Source organism: Rhinoderma darwinii, unplaced genomic scaffold (genome assembly GCF_050947455.1).
Source record: "Rhinoderma darwinii isolate aRhiDar2 unplaced genomic scaffold, aRhiDar2.hap1 Scaffold_674, whole genome shotgun sequence".
NCBI lineage: Eukaryota > Metazoa > Chordata > Amphibia > Anura > Rhinodermatidae > Rhinoderma > Rhinoderma darwinii.
In genome coordinates, this window is record NW_027464232.1 from 77,501 (window position 1) to 92,304 (window position 14,804).

Consider the following 14,804-nt stretch of genomic DNA (forward strand, 5'->3'; position numbering starts at 1 on the left):
TCGGATGCCCATTTCAAATACCCAACACAAACAAGAGACCCCTCTGAAAATAGATAGAAGACGAGGGCACCGGGAGAGCATTTGTCGACAGGTTGAAACATCATCTATGAGACTAACAAAAGTTCCTTCGAGCCGGAATTGAACCAGCGACCTAAGGATTGCTGATTTTCTACTACAGTCCTCCGCTCTACCAGCTGAGCTATCGAAGGCTTGCCGAGCTGGTTGTCGGGTGCTTCCTAAGCTTGCAAATGAGTTACATGAGTAGGGAAACAGAGGAGAATTGTCCCGCCCTTTGAAAAACTCGGCAAACCAAAACTTTGGAGAATACGGGCGTCGATCCCGTTACCTCTCGCATGCTAAGCGAGCGCTCTACCATTTGAGCTAATCCCCCTTCTGGCAGTCCATGTTGGGGTCCATGCTGGTTTCCATGTTGGGGTGCCCGATTCACCACAATTGTGATCATCACATACTTTTCAACCTGTAGCTTTAAGCTTTTTTTTTTTTTTTTTTTTTTTAAGTGTGGATGTCTTTCTCCCGTAAAAGCAGAAGGAGCGTGGAGCTTACAGGGTGCCGGGTGGTGTAAAAGTATAGGTGAGTCGTTAGTGTACAGAGTGAAGAATTGTGGGAAGAGAAAAGAAATCAGAATGATTTAAATAAGAAAGTCGCAACGTAGAAAAGATGGTCTAGATCCAATGGCCCATTTGGTTGTGGGCCCAAAAGCCTTTGCCTGTGCCACTTTGTTGCAAAGGCGAAAACATGTGGCATGAGAAACTGGGAGGTTGCGTGTATAAAAAGCATAGTCTGAAGGTCGTGAAAATGAGATGGTCAGGGATCGGGGGTCTCTATTCTATTTTTACGAGAAAAACATGTGATTCCGACAGGGGATAATGGCCAAATTGTAACAGGGGGCGTGAGTAAAAGAGAGCACTTAGCAGAGGATGGTTTCGATGCATCGACCTCTGGGTTATGGGCCCAGCACGCTTCCGCTGCACCACTCTGCTGCCATACCTCCAAAAGAGAGGGGTAGCCTATTACCCGCTGACTGTTGTTAAGACGCTAATGTGGAGGCCATCTCTGTGTTGCAATTGTCCATTTGTTGGCGGCTGTAGTTCCACGCAGTTGTTATGTTTTATCATTCTCTTCTTTTTATTGTGTTGATCAGAAGGTCCTCTAAGAAACATACTCCATTTACCATGTTGTGGCTTTTTTACGACTTTAATCAAAGTGGGGGAGCGTGGTTGTCTCTGTGGCGCAATTGGTTAGCGCGTTCGGCTGTTAACCGGAAGGTTGGTGGTTCAAGCCCACCCAGGGACGGCAGTGTCCTCTTTTTGTCTCAGTTGCATGTTACAGAAAATCCTATGGTGCCTCTCAACTTAAAGTTTCGGCCAGAAGAGGAGGGCACCGGTTGTAAGACCATTTCAACATGTACAGTGTGAAAAATTTTGAGAAGAGAAAAAAATCCCAGTGATTTGGATGACATAGTTGCAATGTAGAAAGAATGGTCCAGAGCCTTTGGCCCTCTTTGGTTGTGGGCCTAAATGTCTTTCCATGCGCCACTCTGTTTCAAAGAAGATGACACATGACATGAGAAACTGGGAGGTTCAAGCAAAGCTTGAAGGTTGTGAAAACTTTTTTTTGTCTGATAACCAAAAGGTTGGTGGTTCAAGCCCACCCAGGGATGATTGTACCCTCTTTTTGTTTCAGTTGCATGTCAGAGTTACAGAAAGTCCTACTGTGGCTCTCAACTGAGAGTTTCGGTCGGATGCCCATTTCAAATACCCAACACAAACAAGAGACCCCTCTGAAAATAGATAGAAGACGAGGGCACCGGGAGAGCATTTGTCGACAGGTTGAAACATCATCTATGAGACTAACAAAAGTTCCTTCGAGCCGGAATTGAACCAGCGACCTAAGGATTGCTGATTTTCTACTACAGTCCTCCGCTCTACCAGCTGAGCTATCGAAGGCTTGCCGAGCTGGTTGTCGGGTGCTTCCTAAGCTTGCAAATGAGTTACATGAGTAGGGAAACAGAGGAGAATTGTCCCGCCCTTTGAAAAACTCGGCAAACCAAAACTTTGGAGAATACGGGCGTCGATCCCGTTACCTCTCGCATGCTAAGCGAGCGCTCTACCATTTGAGCTAATCCCCCTTCTGGCAGTCCATGTTGGGGTCCATGCTGGTTTCCATGTTGGGGTGCCTGATTCACCACAATTGTGATCATCACATACTTTTCAACCTGTAGCTTTAAGCTTTTTTTTTTTTTTTTTTTTTTTAAGTGTGGATGTCTTTCTCCCGTAAAAGCAGAAGGAGCGTGGAGCTTACAGGGTGCCGGGTGGTGTAAAAGTATAGGTGAGTCGTTAGTGTACAGAGTGAAGAATTGTGGGAAGAGAAAAGAAATCAGAATGATTTAAATAAGAAAGTCGCAACGTAGAAAAGATGGTCTAGATCCAATGGCCCATTTGGTTGTGGGCCCAAAAGCCTTTGCCTGTGCCACTTTGTTGCAAAGGCGAAAACATGTGGCATGAGAAACTGGGAGGTTGCGTGTATAAAAAGCATAGTCTGAAGGTCGTGAAAATGAGATGGTCAGGGATCGGGGGTCTCTATTCTATTTTTACGAGAAAAACATGTGATTCCGACAGGGGATAATGGCCAAATTGTAACAGGGGGCGTGAGTAAAAGAGAGCACTTAGCAGAGGATGGTTTCGATGCATCGACCTCTGGGTTATGGGCCCAGCACGCTTCCGCTGCACCACTCTGCTGCCATACCTCCAAAAGAGAGGGGTAGCCTATTACCCGCTGACTGTTGTTAAGACGCTAATGTGGAGGCCATCTCTGTGTTGCAATTGTCCATTTGTTGGCGGCTGTAGTTCCACGCAGTTGTTATGTTTTATCATTCTCTTCTTTTTATTGTGTTGATCAGAAGGTCCTCTAAGAAACATACTCCATTTACCATGTTGTGGCTTTTTTACGACTTTAATCAAAGTGGGGGAGCGTGGTTGTCTCTGTGGCGCAATTGGTTAGCGCGTTCGGCTGTTAACCGGAAGGTTGGTGGTTCAAGCCCACCCAGGGACGGCAGTGTCCTCTTTTTGTCTCAGTTGCATGTTACAGAAAATCCTATGGTGCCTCTCAACTTAAAGTTTCGGCCAGAAGAGGAGGGCACCGGTTGTAAGACCATTTCAACATGTACAGTGTGAAAAATTTTGAGAAGAGAAAAAAATCCCAGTGATTTGGATGACATAGTTGCAATGTAGAAAGAATGGTCCAGAGCCTTTGGCCCTCTTTGGTTGTGGGCCTAAATGTCTTTCCATGCGCCACTCTGTTTCAAAGAAGATGACACATGACATGAGAAACTGGGAGGTTCAAGCAAAGCTTGAAGGTTGTGAAAACTTTTTTTTGTCTGATAACCAAAAGGTTGGTGGTTCAAGCCCACCCAGGGATGATTGTACCCTCTTTTTGTTTCAGTTGCATGTCAGAGTTACAGAAAGTCCTACTGTGGCTCTCAACTGAGAGTTTCGGTCGGATGCCCATTTCAAATACCCAACACAAACAAGAGACCCCTCTGAAAATAGATAGAAGACGAGGGCACCGGGAGAGCATTTGTCGACAGGTTGAAACATCATCTATGAGACTAACAAAAGTTCCTTCGAGCCGGAATTGAACCAGCGACCTAAGGATTGCTGATTTTCTACTACAGTCCTCCGCTCTACCAGCTGAGCTATCGAAGGCTTGCCGAGCTGGTTGTCGGGTGCTTCCTAAGCTTGCAAATGAGTTACATGAGTAGGGAAACAGAGGAGAATTGTCCCGCCCTTTGAAAAACTCGGCAAACCAAAACTTTGGAGAATACGGGCGTCGATCCCGTTACCTCTCGCATGCTAAGCGAGCGCTCTACCATTTGAGCTAATCCCCCTTCTGGCAGTCCATGTTGGGGTCCATGCTGGTTTCCATGTTGGGGTGCCTGATTCACCACAATTGTGATCATCACATACTTTTCAACCTGTAGCTTTAAGCTTTTTTTTTTTTTTTTTTTTTTTAAGTGTGGATGTCTTTCTCCCGTAAAAGCAGAAGGAGCGTGGAGCTTACAGGGTGCCGGGTGGTGTAAAAGTATAGGTGAGTCGTTAGTGTACAGAGTGAAGAATTGTGGGAAGAGAAAAGAAATCAGAATGATTTAAATAAGAAAGTCGCAACGTAGAAAAGATGGTCTAGATCCAATGGCCCATTTGGTTGTGGGCCCAAAAGCCTTTGCCTGTGCCACTTTGTTGCAAAGGCGAAAACATGTGGCATGAGAAACTGGGAGGTTGCGTGTATAAAAAGCATAGTCTGAAGGTCGTGAAAATGAGATGGTCAGGGATCGGGGGTCTCTATTCTATTCTTACGAGAAAAACATGTGATTCCGACCGGGGATAATGGCCAAATTGTAACAGGGGGCGTGAGTAAAAGAGAGCACTTAGCAGAGGATGGTTTCGATCCATCGACCTCTGGGTTATGGGCCCAGCACGCTTCCGCTGCGCCACTCTGCTGCCATACCTCCAAAAGAGAGGGGTAGCCTATTACCCGCTGACTGTTGTTAAGACGCTAATGTGGAGGCCATCTCTGTGTTGCAATTGTCCATTTGTTGGCGGCTGTAGTTCCACGCAGTTGTTATGTTTTATCATTCTCTTCTTTTTATTGTGTTGATCAGAAGGTCCTCTAAGAAACATACTCCATTTACCATGTTGTGGCTTTTTTAAGACTTTAATCAAAGTGGGGGAGCGTGGTTGTCTCTGTGGCGCAATTGGTTAGCGCGTTCGGCTGTTAACCGGAAGGTTGGTGGTTCAAGCCCACCCAGGGACGGCAGTGTCCTCTTTTTGTCTCAGTTGCATGTTACAGAAAATCCTATGGTGCCTCTCAACTTAAAGTTTCGGCCAGAAGAGGAGGGCACCGGTTGTAAGACCATTTCAACATGTACAGTGTGAAAAATTTTGAGAAGAGAAAAAAATCCCAGTGATTTGGATGACATAGTTGCAATGTAGAAAGAATGGTCCAGAGCCTTTGGCCCTCTTTGGTTGTGGGCCTAAATGTCTTTCCATGCGCCACTCTGTTTCAAAGAAGATGACACATGACATGAGAAACTGGGAGGTTCAAGCAAAGCTTGAAGGTTGTGAAAACTTTTTTTTGTCTGATAACCAAAAGGTTGGTGGTTCAAGCCCACCCAGGGATGATTGTACCCTCTTTTTGTTTCAGTTGCATGTCAGAGTTACAGAAAGTCCTACTGTGGCTCTCAACTGAGAGTTTCGGTCGGATGCCCATTTCAAATACCCAACACAAACAAGAGACCCCTCTGAAAATAGATAGAAGACGAGGGCACCGGGAGAGCATTTGTCGACAGGTTGAAACATCATCTATGAGACTAACAAAAGTTCCTTCGAGCCGGAATTGAACCAGCGACCTAAGGATTGCTGATTTTCTACTACAGTCCTCCGCTCTACCAGCTGAGCTATCGAAGGCTAGCCCAGCTGGTTGTCGGGTGCTTCCTAAGCTTGCAAATGAGTTACATGAGTAGGGAAACAGAGGAGAATTGTCCCGCTCTTTGAAAAACTCGGCAAACCAAAACTTTGGAGAATACGGGCGTCGATCCCGTTACCTCTCGCATGCTAAGCGAGCGCTCTACCATTTGAGCTAATCCCCCTTCTGGCAGTCCATGTTGGGGTCCATGCTGGTTTCCATGTTGGGGTGCCTGATTCACCACAATTGTGATCATCACATACTTTTCAACCTGTAGCTTTAAGCTTTTTTTTTTTTTTTTTTTTTTAAGTGTGGATGTCTTTCTCCCGTAAAAGCAGAAGGAGCGTGGAGCTTACAGGGTGCCGGGTGGTGTAAAAGTATAGGTGAGTCGTTAGTGTACAGAGTGAAGAATTGTGGGAAGAGAAAAGAAATCAGAATGATTTAAATAAGAAAGTCGCAACGTAGAAAAGATGGTCTAGATCCAATGGCCCATTTGGTTGTGGGCCCAAAAGCCTTTGCCTGTGCCACTTTGTTGCAAAGGCGAAAACATGTGGCATGAGAAACTGGGAGGTTGCGTGTATAAAAAGCATAGTCTGAAGGTCGTGAAAATGAGATGGTCAGGGATCGGGGGTCTCTATTCTATTTTTACGAGAAAAACATGTGATTCCGACCGGGGATAATGGCCAAATTGTAACAGGGGGCGTGAGTAAAAGAGAGCACTTAGCAGAGGATGGTTTCGATCCATCGACCTCTGGGTTATGGGCCCAGCACGCTTCCGCTGCGCCACTCTGCTGCCATACCTCCAAAAGAGAGGGGTAGCCTATTACCCGCTGACTGTTGTTAAGACGCTAATGTGGAGGCCATCTCTGTGTTGCAATTGTCCATTTGTTGGCGGCTGTAGTTCCACGCAGTTGTTATGTTTTATCATTCTCTTCTTTTTATTGTGTTGATCAGAAGGTCCTCTAAGAAACATACTCCATTTACCATGTTGTGGCTTTTTTACGACTTTAATCAAAGTGGGGGAGCGTGGTTGTCTCTGTGGCGCAATTGGTTAGCGCGTTCGGCTGTTAACCGGAAGGTTGGTGGTTCAAGCCCACCCAGGGACGGCAGTGTCCTCTTTTTGTCTCAGTTGCATGTTACAGAAAATCCTATGGTGCCTCTCAACTTAAAGTTTCGGCCAGAAGAGGAGGGCACCGGTTGTAAGACCATTTCAACATGTACAGTGTGAAAAATTTTGAGAAGAGAAAAAAATCCCAGTGATTTGGATGACATAGTTGCAATGTAGAAAGAATGGTCCAGAGCCTTTGGCCCTCTTTGGTTGTGGGCCTAAATGTCTTTCCATGCGCCACTCTGTTTCAAAGAAGATGACACATGACATGAGAAACTGGGAGGTTCAAGCAAAGCTTGAAGGTTGTGAAAACTTTTTTTTGTCTGATAACCAAAAGGTTGGTGGTTCAAGCCCACCCAGGGATGATTGTACCCTCTTTTTGTTTCAGTTGCATGTCAGAGTTACAGAAAGTCCTACTGTGGCTCTCAACTGAGAGTTTCGGTCGGATGCCCATTTCAAATACCCAACACAAACAAGAGACCCCTCTGAAAATAGATAGAAGACGAGGGCACCGGGAGAGCATTTGTCGACAGGTTGAAACATCATCTATGAGACTAACAAAAGTTCCTTCGAGCCGGAATTGAACCAGCGACCTAAGGATTGCTGATTTTCTACTACAGTCCTCCGCTCTACCAGCTGAGCTATCGAAGGCTTGCCGAGCTGGTTGTCGGGTGCTTCCTAAGCTTGCAAATAAGTTACATGAGTAGGGAAACAGAGGAGAATTGTCCCGCTCTTTGAAAAACTCGGCAAACCAAAACTTTGGAGAATACGGGCGTCGATCCCGTTACCTCTCGCATGCTAAGCGAGCGCTCTACCATTTGAGCTAATCCCCCTTCTGGCAGTCCATGTTGGGGTCCATGCTGGTTTCCATGTTGGGGTGCCTGATTCACCACAATTGTGATCATCACATACTTTTCAACCTGTAGCTTTAAGCTTTTTTTTTTTTTTTTTTTTTTAAGTGTGGATGTCTTTCTCCCGTAAAAGCAGAAGGAGCGTGGAGCTTACAGGGTGCCGGGTGGTGTAAAAGTATAGGTGAGTCGTTAGTGTACAGAGTGAAGAATTGTGGGAAGAGAAAAGAAATCAGAATGATTTAAATAAGAAAGTCGCAACGTAGAAAAGATGGTCTAGATCCAATGGCCCATTTGGTTGTGGGCCCAAAAGCCTTTGCCTGTGCCACTTTGTTGCAAAGGCGAAAACATGTGGCATGAGAAACTGGGAGGTTGCGTGTATAAAAAGCATAGTCTGAAGGTCGTGAAAATGAGATGGTCAGGGATCGGGGGTCTCTATTCTATTTTTACGAGAAAAACATGTGATTCCGACCGGGGATAATGGCCAAATTGTAACAGGGGGCGTGAGTAAAAGAGAGCACTTAGCAGAGGATGGTTTCGATGCATCGACCTCTGGGTTATGGGCCCAGCACGCTTCCGCTGCGCCACTCTGCTGCCATACCTCCAAAAGAGAGGGGTAGCCTATTACCCGCTGACTGTTGTTAAGACGCTAATGTGGAGGCCATCTCTGTGTTGCAATTGTCCATTTGTTGGCGGCTGTAGTTCCACGCAGTTGTTATGTTTTATCATTCTCTTCTTTTTATTGTGTTGATCAGAAGGTCCTCTAAGAAACATACTCCATTTACCATGTTGTGGCTTTTTTACGACTTTAATCAAAGTGGGGGAGCGTGGTTGTCTCTGTGGCGCAATTGGTTAGCGCGTTCGGCTGTTAACCGGAAGGTTGGTGGTTCAAGCCCACCCAGGGACGGCAGTGTCCTCTTTTTGTCTCAGTTGCATGTTACAGAAAATCCTATGGTGCCTCTCAACTTAAAGTTTCGGCCAGAAGAGGAGGGCACCGGTTGTAAGACCATTTCAACATGTACAGTGTGAAAAATTTTGAGAAGAGAAAAAAATCCCAGTGATTTGGATGACATAGTTGCAATGTAGAAAGAATGGTCCAGAGCCTTTGGCCCTCTTTGGTTGTGGGCCTAAATGTCTTTCCATGCGCCACTCTGTTTCAAAGAAGATGACACATGACATGAGAAACTGGGAGGTTCAAGCAAAGCTTGAAGGTTGTGAAAACTTTTTTTTGTCTGATAACCAAAAGGTTGGTGGTTCAAGCCCACCCAGGGATGATTGTACCCTCTTTTTGTTTCAGTTGCATGTCAGAGTTACAGAAAGTCCTACTGTGGCTCTCAACTGAGAGTTTCGGTCGGATGCCCATTTCAAATACCCAACACAAACAAGAGACCCCTCTGAAAATAGATAGAAGACGAGGGCACCGGGAGAGCATTTGTCGACAGGTTGAAACATCATCTATGAGACTAACAAAAGTTCCTTCGAGCCGGAATTGAACCAGCGACCTAAGGATTGCTGATTTTCTACTACAGTCCTCCGCTCTACCAGCTGAGCTATCGAAGGCTTGCCGAGCTGGTTGTCGGGTGCTTCCTAAGCTTGCAAATAAGTTACATGAGTAGGGAAACAGAGGAGAATTGTCCCGCCCTTTGAAAAACTCGGCAAACCAAAACTTTGGAGAATACGGGCGTCGATCCCGTTACCTCTCGCATGCTAAGCGACCGCTCTACCATTTGAGCTAATCCCCCTTCTGGCAGTCCATGTTGGGGTCCATGCTGGTTTCCATGTTGGGGTGCCCGATTCACCACAATTGTGATCATCACATACTTTTCAACCTGTAGCTTTAAGCTTTTTTTTTTTTTTTTTTTTTTTAAGTGTGGATGTCTTTCTCCCGTAAAAGCAGAAGGAGCGTGGAGCTTACAGGGTGCCGGGTGGTGTAAAAGTATAGGTGAGTCGTTAGTGTACAGAGTGAAGAATTGTGGGAAGAGAAAAGAAATCAGAATGATTTAAATAAGAAAGTCGCAACGTAGAAAAGATGGTCTAGATCCAATGGCCCATTTGGTTGTGGGCCCAAAAGCCTTTGCCTGTGCCACTTTGTTGCAAAGGCGAAAACATGTGGCATGAGAAACTGGGAGGTTGCGTGTATAAAAAGCATAGTCTGAAGGTCGTGAAAATGAGATGGTCAGGGATCGGGGGTCTCTATTCTATTTTTACGAGAAAAACATGTGATTCCGACCGGGGATAATGGCCAAATTGTAACAGGGGGCGTGAGTAAAAGAGAGCACTTAGCAGAGGATGGTTTCGATGCATCGACCTCTGGGTTATGGGCCCAGCACGCTTCCGCTGCGCCACTCTGCTGCCATACCTCCAAAAGAGAGGGGTAGCCTATTACCCGCTGACTGTTGTTAAGACGCTAATGTGGAGGCCATCTCTGTGTTGCAATTGTCCATTTGTTGGCGGCTGTAGTTCCACGCAGTTGTTATGTTTTATCATTCTCTTCTTTTTATTGTGTTGATCAGAAGGTCCTCTAAGAAACATACTCCATTTACCATGTTGTGGCTTTTTTACGACTTTAATCAAAGTGGGGGAGCGTGGTTGTCTCTGTGGCGCAATTGGTTAGCGCGTTTGGCTGTTAACCGGAAGGTTGGTGGTTCAAGCCCACCCAGGGACGGCAGTGTCCTCTTTTTGTCTCAGTTGCATGTTACAGAAAATCCTATGGTGCCTCTCAACTTAAAGTTTCGGCCAGAAGAGGAGGGCACCGGTTGTAAGACCATTTCAACATGTACAGTGTGAAAAATTTTGAGAAGAGAAAAAAATCCCAGTGATTTGGATGACATAGTTGCAATGTAGAAAGAATGGTCCAGAGCCTTTGGCCCTCTTTGGTTGTGGGCCTAAATGTCTTTCCATGCGCCACTCTGTTTCAAAGAAGATGACACATGACATGAGAAACTGGGAGGTTCAAGCAAAGCTTGAAGGTTGTGAAAACTTTTTTTTGTCTGATAACCAAAAGGTTGGTGGTTCAAGCCCACCCAGGGATGATTGTACCCTCTTTTTGTTTCAGTTGCATGTCAGAGTTACAGAAAGTCCTACTGTGGCTCTCAACTGAGAGTTTCGGTCGGATGCCCATTTCAAATACCCAACACAAACAAGAGACCCCTCTGAAAATAGATAGAAGACGAGGGCACCGGGAGAGCATTTGTCGACAGGTTGAAACATCATCTATGAGACTAACAAAAGTTCCTTCGAGCCGGAATTGAACCAGCGACCTAAGGATTGCTGATTTTCTACTACAGTCCTCCGCTCTACCAGCTGAGCTATCGAAGGCTTGCCGAGCTGGTTGTCGGGTGCTTCCTAAGCTTGCAAATGAGTTACATGAGTAGGGAAACAGAGGAGAATTGTCCCGCTCTTTGAAAAACTCGGCAAACCAAAACTTTGGAGAATACGGGCGTCGATCCCGTTACCTCTCGCATGCTAAGCGAGCGCTCTACCATTTGAGCTAATCCCCCTTCTGGCAGTCCATGTTGGGGTCCATGCTGGTTTCCATGTTGGGGTGCCTGATTCACCACAATTGTGATCATCACATACTTTTCAACCTGTAGCTTTAAGCTTTTTTTTTTTTTTTTTTTTTAAGTGTGGATGTCTTTCTCCCGTAAAAGCAGAAGGAGCGTGGAGCTTACAGGGTGCCGGGTGGTGTAAAAGTATAGGTGAGTCGTTAGTGTACAGAGTGAAGAATTGTGGGAAGAGAAAAGAAATCAGAATGATTTAAAGGCATGGTGTTGCCCTAAAAACATGTATTTTTTTTAAAAATTAAACATTTAGTGTGTGGGTGATTAAACATTGTTCAAATTTTTTTTTTTTTTTTTGGCACGAGCCATGTAATATTATAAATTATTTCTAATTTATAATACTACCCATTTTTGGCCACTAGATGGGGCTGTTCCCAAAATTGCAGCATTGCAACATTGGGTTAAAAGCCCTCGCTCTAGTGAGCTCTCAGCATCCCCCCCTCCTTTATCCTGGCTAGTGCCGGGATAAACGAGGGGTTTGAAAGGTTTAACCTGCTACACTGCGTGTCGCCATTTTTTGAGGTAACCCACAGTGTAGTAGGTTTACATATAGTAGTAAACACACACAAACACTAACATACATTGAAATCTCTTACCTGCTCCTGCCGCCGCGGCTCCCTCTGGCCCGTCCGCTCCGTTTGCTGCCGCTGTTCCATGTGCACAAGTCCGGAAGCCGCGACCGGAAGTAGTAATATTACAGTCCGGCCGCGACTTCCGGTCCACAGGAAAATGGCGCCGGACGGCGCCAATTTCGAATAGGACTGTGTGGGAGCGGCGCATGCGCAGTTCCCACACAGACGCCGTACACGGCAGTCAATGGGACGGGAGCCGTTCGCAGTCCCTATGGGACTGTGGCTGCCGTACTCCATGTCTGTGTGTGTCGTTAATCGACACACACAGAAATGGAACAAAAAATGGCAGCCCCCATAGGGAAGAAAAAGTGTAAAAATAAGAAAAAGTAAAACACAAACACACAAATGAATAAAAACGTTTTTATTAAAGCACTAACATCTTTAACATATAACAAAAATTATTTGCCATGACACTGTTCCTTTAAATAAGAAAGTCGCAACGTAGAAAAGATGGTCTAGATCCAATGGCCCATTTGGTTGTGGGCCCAAAAGCCTTTGCCTGTGCCACTTTGTTGCAAAGGCGAAAACATGTGGCTTGAGAAACTGGGAGGTTGCGTGTATAAAAAGCATAGTCTGAAGGTCGTGAAAATGAGATGGTCAGGGATCGGGGGTCTCTATTCTATTTTTACGAGAAAAACATGTGATTCCGACCGGGGATAATGGCCAAATTGTAACAGGGGGCGTGAGTAAAAGAGAGCACTTAGCAGAGGATGGTTTCGATGCATCGACCTCTGGGTTATGGGCCCAGCACGCTTCCGCTACGCCACTCTGCTGCCATACCTCCAAAAGAGAGGGGTAGCCTATTACCCGCTGACTGTTGTTAAGACGCTAATGTGGAGGCCATCTCTGTGTTGCAATTGTCCATTTGTTGGCGGCTGTAGTTCCACGCAGTTGTTATGTTTTATCATTCTCTTCTTTTTATTGTGTTGATCAGAAGGTCCTCTAAGAAACATACTCCATTTACCATGTTGTGGCTTTTTTACGACTTTAATCAAAGTGGGGGAGCGTGGTTGTCTCTGTGGCGCAATTGGTTAGCGCGTTCGGCTGTTAACCGGAAGGTTGGTGGTTCAAGCCCACCCAGGGACGGCAGTGTCCTCTTTTTGTCTCAGTTGCATGTTACAGAAAATCCTATGGTGCCTCTCAACTTAAAGTTTCGGCCAGAAGAGGAGGGCACCGGTTGTAAGACCATTTCAACATGTACAGTGTGAAAAATTTTGAGAAGAGAAAAAAATCCCAGTGATTTGGATGACATAGTTGCAATGTAGAAAGAATGGTCCAGAGCCTTTGGCCCTCTTTGGTTGTGGGCCTAAATGTCTTTCCATGCGCCACTCTGTTTCAAAGAAGATGACACATGACATGAGAAACTGGGAGGTTCAAGCAAAGCTTGAAGGTTGTGAAAACTTTTTTTTGTCTGATAACCAAAAGGTTGGTGGTTCAAGCCCACCCAGGGATGATTGTACCCTCTTTTTGTTTCAGTTGCATGTCAGAGTTACAGAAAGTCCTACTGTGGCTCTCAACTGAGAGTTTCGGTCGGATGCCCATTTCAAATACCCAACACAAACAAGAGACCCCTCTGAAAATAGATAGAAGACGAGGGCACCGGGAGAGCATTTGTCGACAGGTTGAAACATCATCTATGAGACTAACAAAAGTTCCTTCGAGCCGGAATTGAACCAGCGACCTAAGGATTGCTGATTTTCTACTACAGTCCTCCGCTCTACCAGCTGAGCTATCGAAGGCTTGCCGAGCTGGTTGTCGGGTGCTTCCTAAGCTTGCAAATGAGTTACATGAGTAGGGAAACAGAGGAGAATTGTCCCGCTCTTTGAAAAACTCGGCAAACCAAAACTTTGGAGAATACGGGCGTCGATCCCGTTACCTCTCGCATGCTAAGCGAGCGCTCTACCATTTGAGCTAATCCCCCTTCTGGCAGTCCATGTTGGGGTCCATGCTGGTTTCCATGTTGGGGTGCCTGATTCACCACAATTGTGATCATCACATACTTTTCAACCTGTAGCTTTAAGCTTTTTTTTTTTTTTTTTTTTTTTTTAAGTGTGGATGTCTTTCTCCCGTAAAAGCAGAAGGAGCGTGGAGCTTACAGGGTGCCGGGTGGTGTAAAAGTATAGGTGAGTCGTTAGTGTACAGAGTGAAGAATTGTGGGAAGAGAAAAGAAATCAGAATGATTTAAATAAGAAAGTCGCAACATAGAAAAGATGGTCTAGATCCAATGGCCCATTTGGTTGTGGGCCCAAAAGCCTTTGCCTGTGCCACTTTGTTGCAAAGGCGAAAACATGTGGCATGAGAAACTGGGAGGTTGCGTGTATAAAAAGCATAGTCTGAAGGTCGTGAAAATGAGATGGTCAGGGATCGGGGGTCTCTATTCTATTTTTACGAGAAAAACATGTGATTCCGACCGGGGATAATGGCCAAATTGTAACAGGGGGCGTGAGTAAAAGAGAGCACTTAGCAGAGGATGGTTTCGATGCATCGACCTCTGGGTTATGGGCCCAGCACGCTTCCGCTGCGCCACTCTGCTGCCATACCTCCAAAAGAGAGGGGTAGCCTATTACCCGCTGACTGTTGTTAAGACGCTAATGTGGAGGCCATCTCTGTGTTGCAATTGTCCATTTGTTGGCGGCTGTAGTTCCACGCAGTTGTTATGTTTTATCATTCTCTTCTTTTTATTGTGTTGATCAGAAGGTCCTCTAAGAAACATACTCCATTTACCATGTTGTGGCTTTTTTAGGACTTTAATCAAAGTGGGGGAGCGTGGTTGTCTCTGTGGCGCAATTGGTTCGCGCGTTCGGCTGTTAACCGGAAGGTTGGTGGTTCAAGCCCACCCAGGGACGGCAGTGTCCTCTTTTTGTCTCAGTTGCATGTTACAGAAAATCCTATGGTGCCTCTCAACTTAAAGTTTCGGCCAGAAGAGGAGGGCACCGGTTGTAAGACCATTTCAACATGTACAGTGTGAAAAATTTTGAGAAGAGAAAAAAATCCCAGTGATTTGGATGACATAGTTGCAATGTAGAAAGAATGGTCCAGAGCCTTTGGCCCTCTTTGGTTGTGGGCCTAAATGTCTTTCCATGCGCCACTCTGTTTCAAAGAAGATGACACATGACATGAGAAACTGGGAGGTTCAAGCAAAGCTTGAAGGTTGTGAAAACTTTTTTTTGTCTGA

General features: G+C 45.6%; 14 non-coding genes across 14 annotated transcripts; 6 read left to right on the forward strand and 8 right to left on the reverse strand.

Annotated features, from left to right (window-relative positions):
- Positions 1 to 123: 123 nt before the first annotated feature.
- On the reverse strand, positions 124 to 209 carry TRNAY-GUA (transfer RNA tyrosine (anticodon GUA)). The gene is given in 2 exon segments: positions 124 to 159; positions 173 to 209. It is a non-coding gene; the product is annotated as a tRNA-Tyr (tRNA).
- A 1,031-nt stretch (positions 210 to 1,240) lies between these two features.
- On the forward strand, positions 1,241 to 1,314 carry TRNAN-GUU (transfer RNA asparagine (anticodon GUU)). Its single transcript has one exon. It is a non-coding gene; the product is annotated as a tRNA-Asn (tRNA).
- Positions 1,315 to 1,881: 567 nt separating this feature from the next.
- Positions 1,882 to 1,967, reverse strand: TRNAY-GUA (transfer RNA tyrosine (anticodon GUA)). The gene is given in 2 exon segments: positions 1,882 to 1,917; positions 1,931 to 1,967. It is a non-coding gene; the product is annotated as a tRNA-Tyr (tRNA).
- Positions 1,968 to 2,998: 1,031 nt separating this feature from the next.
- On the forward strand, positions 2,999 to 3,072 carry TRNAN-GUU (transfer RNA asparagine (anticodon GUU)). Its single transcript has one exon. It is a non-coding gene; the product is annotated as a tRNA-Asn (tRNA).
- A 567-nt stretch (positions 3,073 to 3,639) lies between these two features.
- Positions 3,640 to 3,725, reverse strand: TRNAY-GUA (transfer RNA tyrosine (anticodon GUA)). Its single transcript is given in 2 exon segments — positions 3,640 to 3,675; positions 3,689 to 3,725. It is a non-coding gene; the product is annotated as a tRNA-Tyr (tRNA).
- Positions 3,726 to 4,756: 1,031 nt separating this feature from the next.
- Positions 4,757 to 4,830, forward strand: TRNAN-GUU (transfer RNA asparagine (anticodon GUU)). The gene has a single exon. It is a non-coding gene; the product is annotated as a tRNA-Asn (tRNA).
- Positions 4,831 to 5,397: 567 nt separating this feature from the next.
- On the reverse strand, positions 5,398 to 5,483 carry TRNAY-GUA (transfer RNA tyrosine (anticodon GUA)). Its single transcript is given in 2 exon segments — positions 5,398 to 5,433; positions 5,447 to 5,483. It is a non-coding gene; the product is annotated as a tRNA-Tyr (tRNA).
- A 1,030-nt stretch (positions 5,484 to 6,513) lies between these two features.
- Positions 6,514 to 6,587, forward strand: TRNAN-GUU (transfer RNA asparagine (anticodon GUU)). Its single transcript has one exon. It is a non-coding gene; the product is annotated as a tRNA-Asn (tRNA).
- A 567-nt stretch (positions 6,588 to 7,154) lies between these two features.
- On the reverse strand, positions 7,155 to 7,240 carry TRNAY-GUA (transfer RNA tyrosine (anticodon GUA)). The gene is given in 2 exon segments: positions 7,155 to 7,190; positions 7,204 to 7,240. It is a non-coding gene; the product is annotated as a tRNA-Tyr (tRNA).
- A 1,030-nt stretch (positions 7,241 to 8,270) lies between these two features.
- TRNAN-GUU (transfer RNA asparagine (anticodon GUU)) lies at positions 8,271 to 8,344 on the forward strand. Its single transcript has one exon. It is a non-coding gene; the product is annotated as a tRNA-Asn (tRNA).
- A 567-nt stretch (positions 8,345 to 8,911) lies between these two features.
- Positions 8,912 to 8,997, reverse strand: TRNAY-GUA (transfer RNA tyrosine (anticodon GUA)). Its single transcript is given in 2 exon segments — positions 8,912 to 8,947; positions 8,961 to 8,997. It is a non-coding gene; the product is annotated as a tRNA-Tyr (tRNA).
- Positions 8,998 to 10,669: 1,672 nt separating this feature from the next.
- On the reverse strand, positions 10,670 to 10,755 carry TRNAY-GUA (transfer RNA tyrosine (anticodon GUA)). Its single transcript is given in 2 exon segments — positions 10,670 to 10,705; positions 10,719 to 10,755. It is a non-coding gene; the product is annotated as a tRNA-Tyr (tRNA).
- Positions 10,756 to 12,641: 1,886 nt separating this feature from the next.
- On the forward strand, positions 12,642 to 12,715 carry TRNAN-GUU (transfer RNA asparagine (anticodon GUU)). The gene has a single exon. It is a non-coding gene; the product is annotated as a tRNA-Asn (tRNA).
- A 567-nt stretch (positions 12,716 to 13,282) lies between these two features.
- Positions 13,283 to 13,368, reverse strand: TRNAY-GUA (transfer RNA tyrosine (anticodon GUA)). Its single transcript is given in 2 exon segments — positions 13,283 to 13,318; positions 13,332 to 13,368. It is a non-coding gene; the product is annotated as a tRNA-Tyr (tRNA).
- Between the last annotated feature and the right edge of the window lie 1,436 nt (positions 13,369 to 14,804).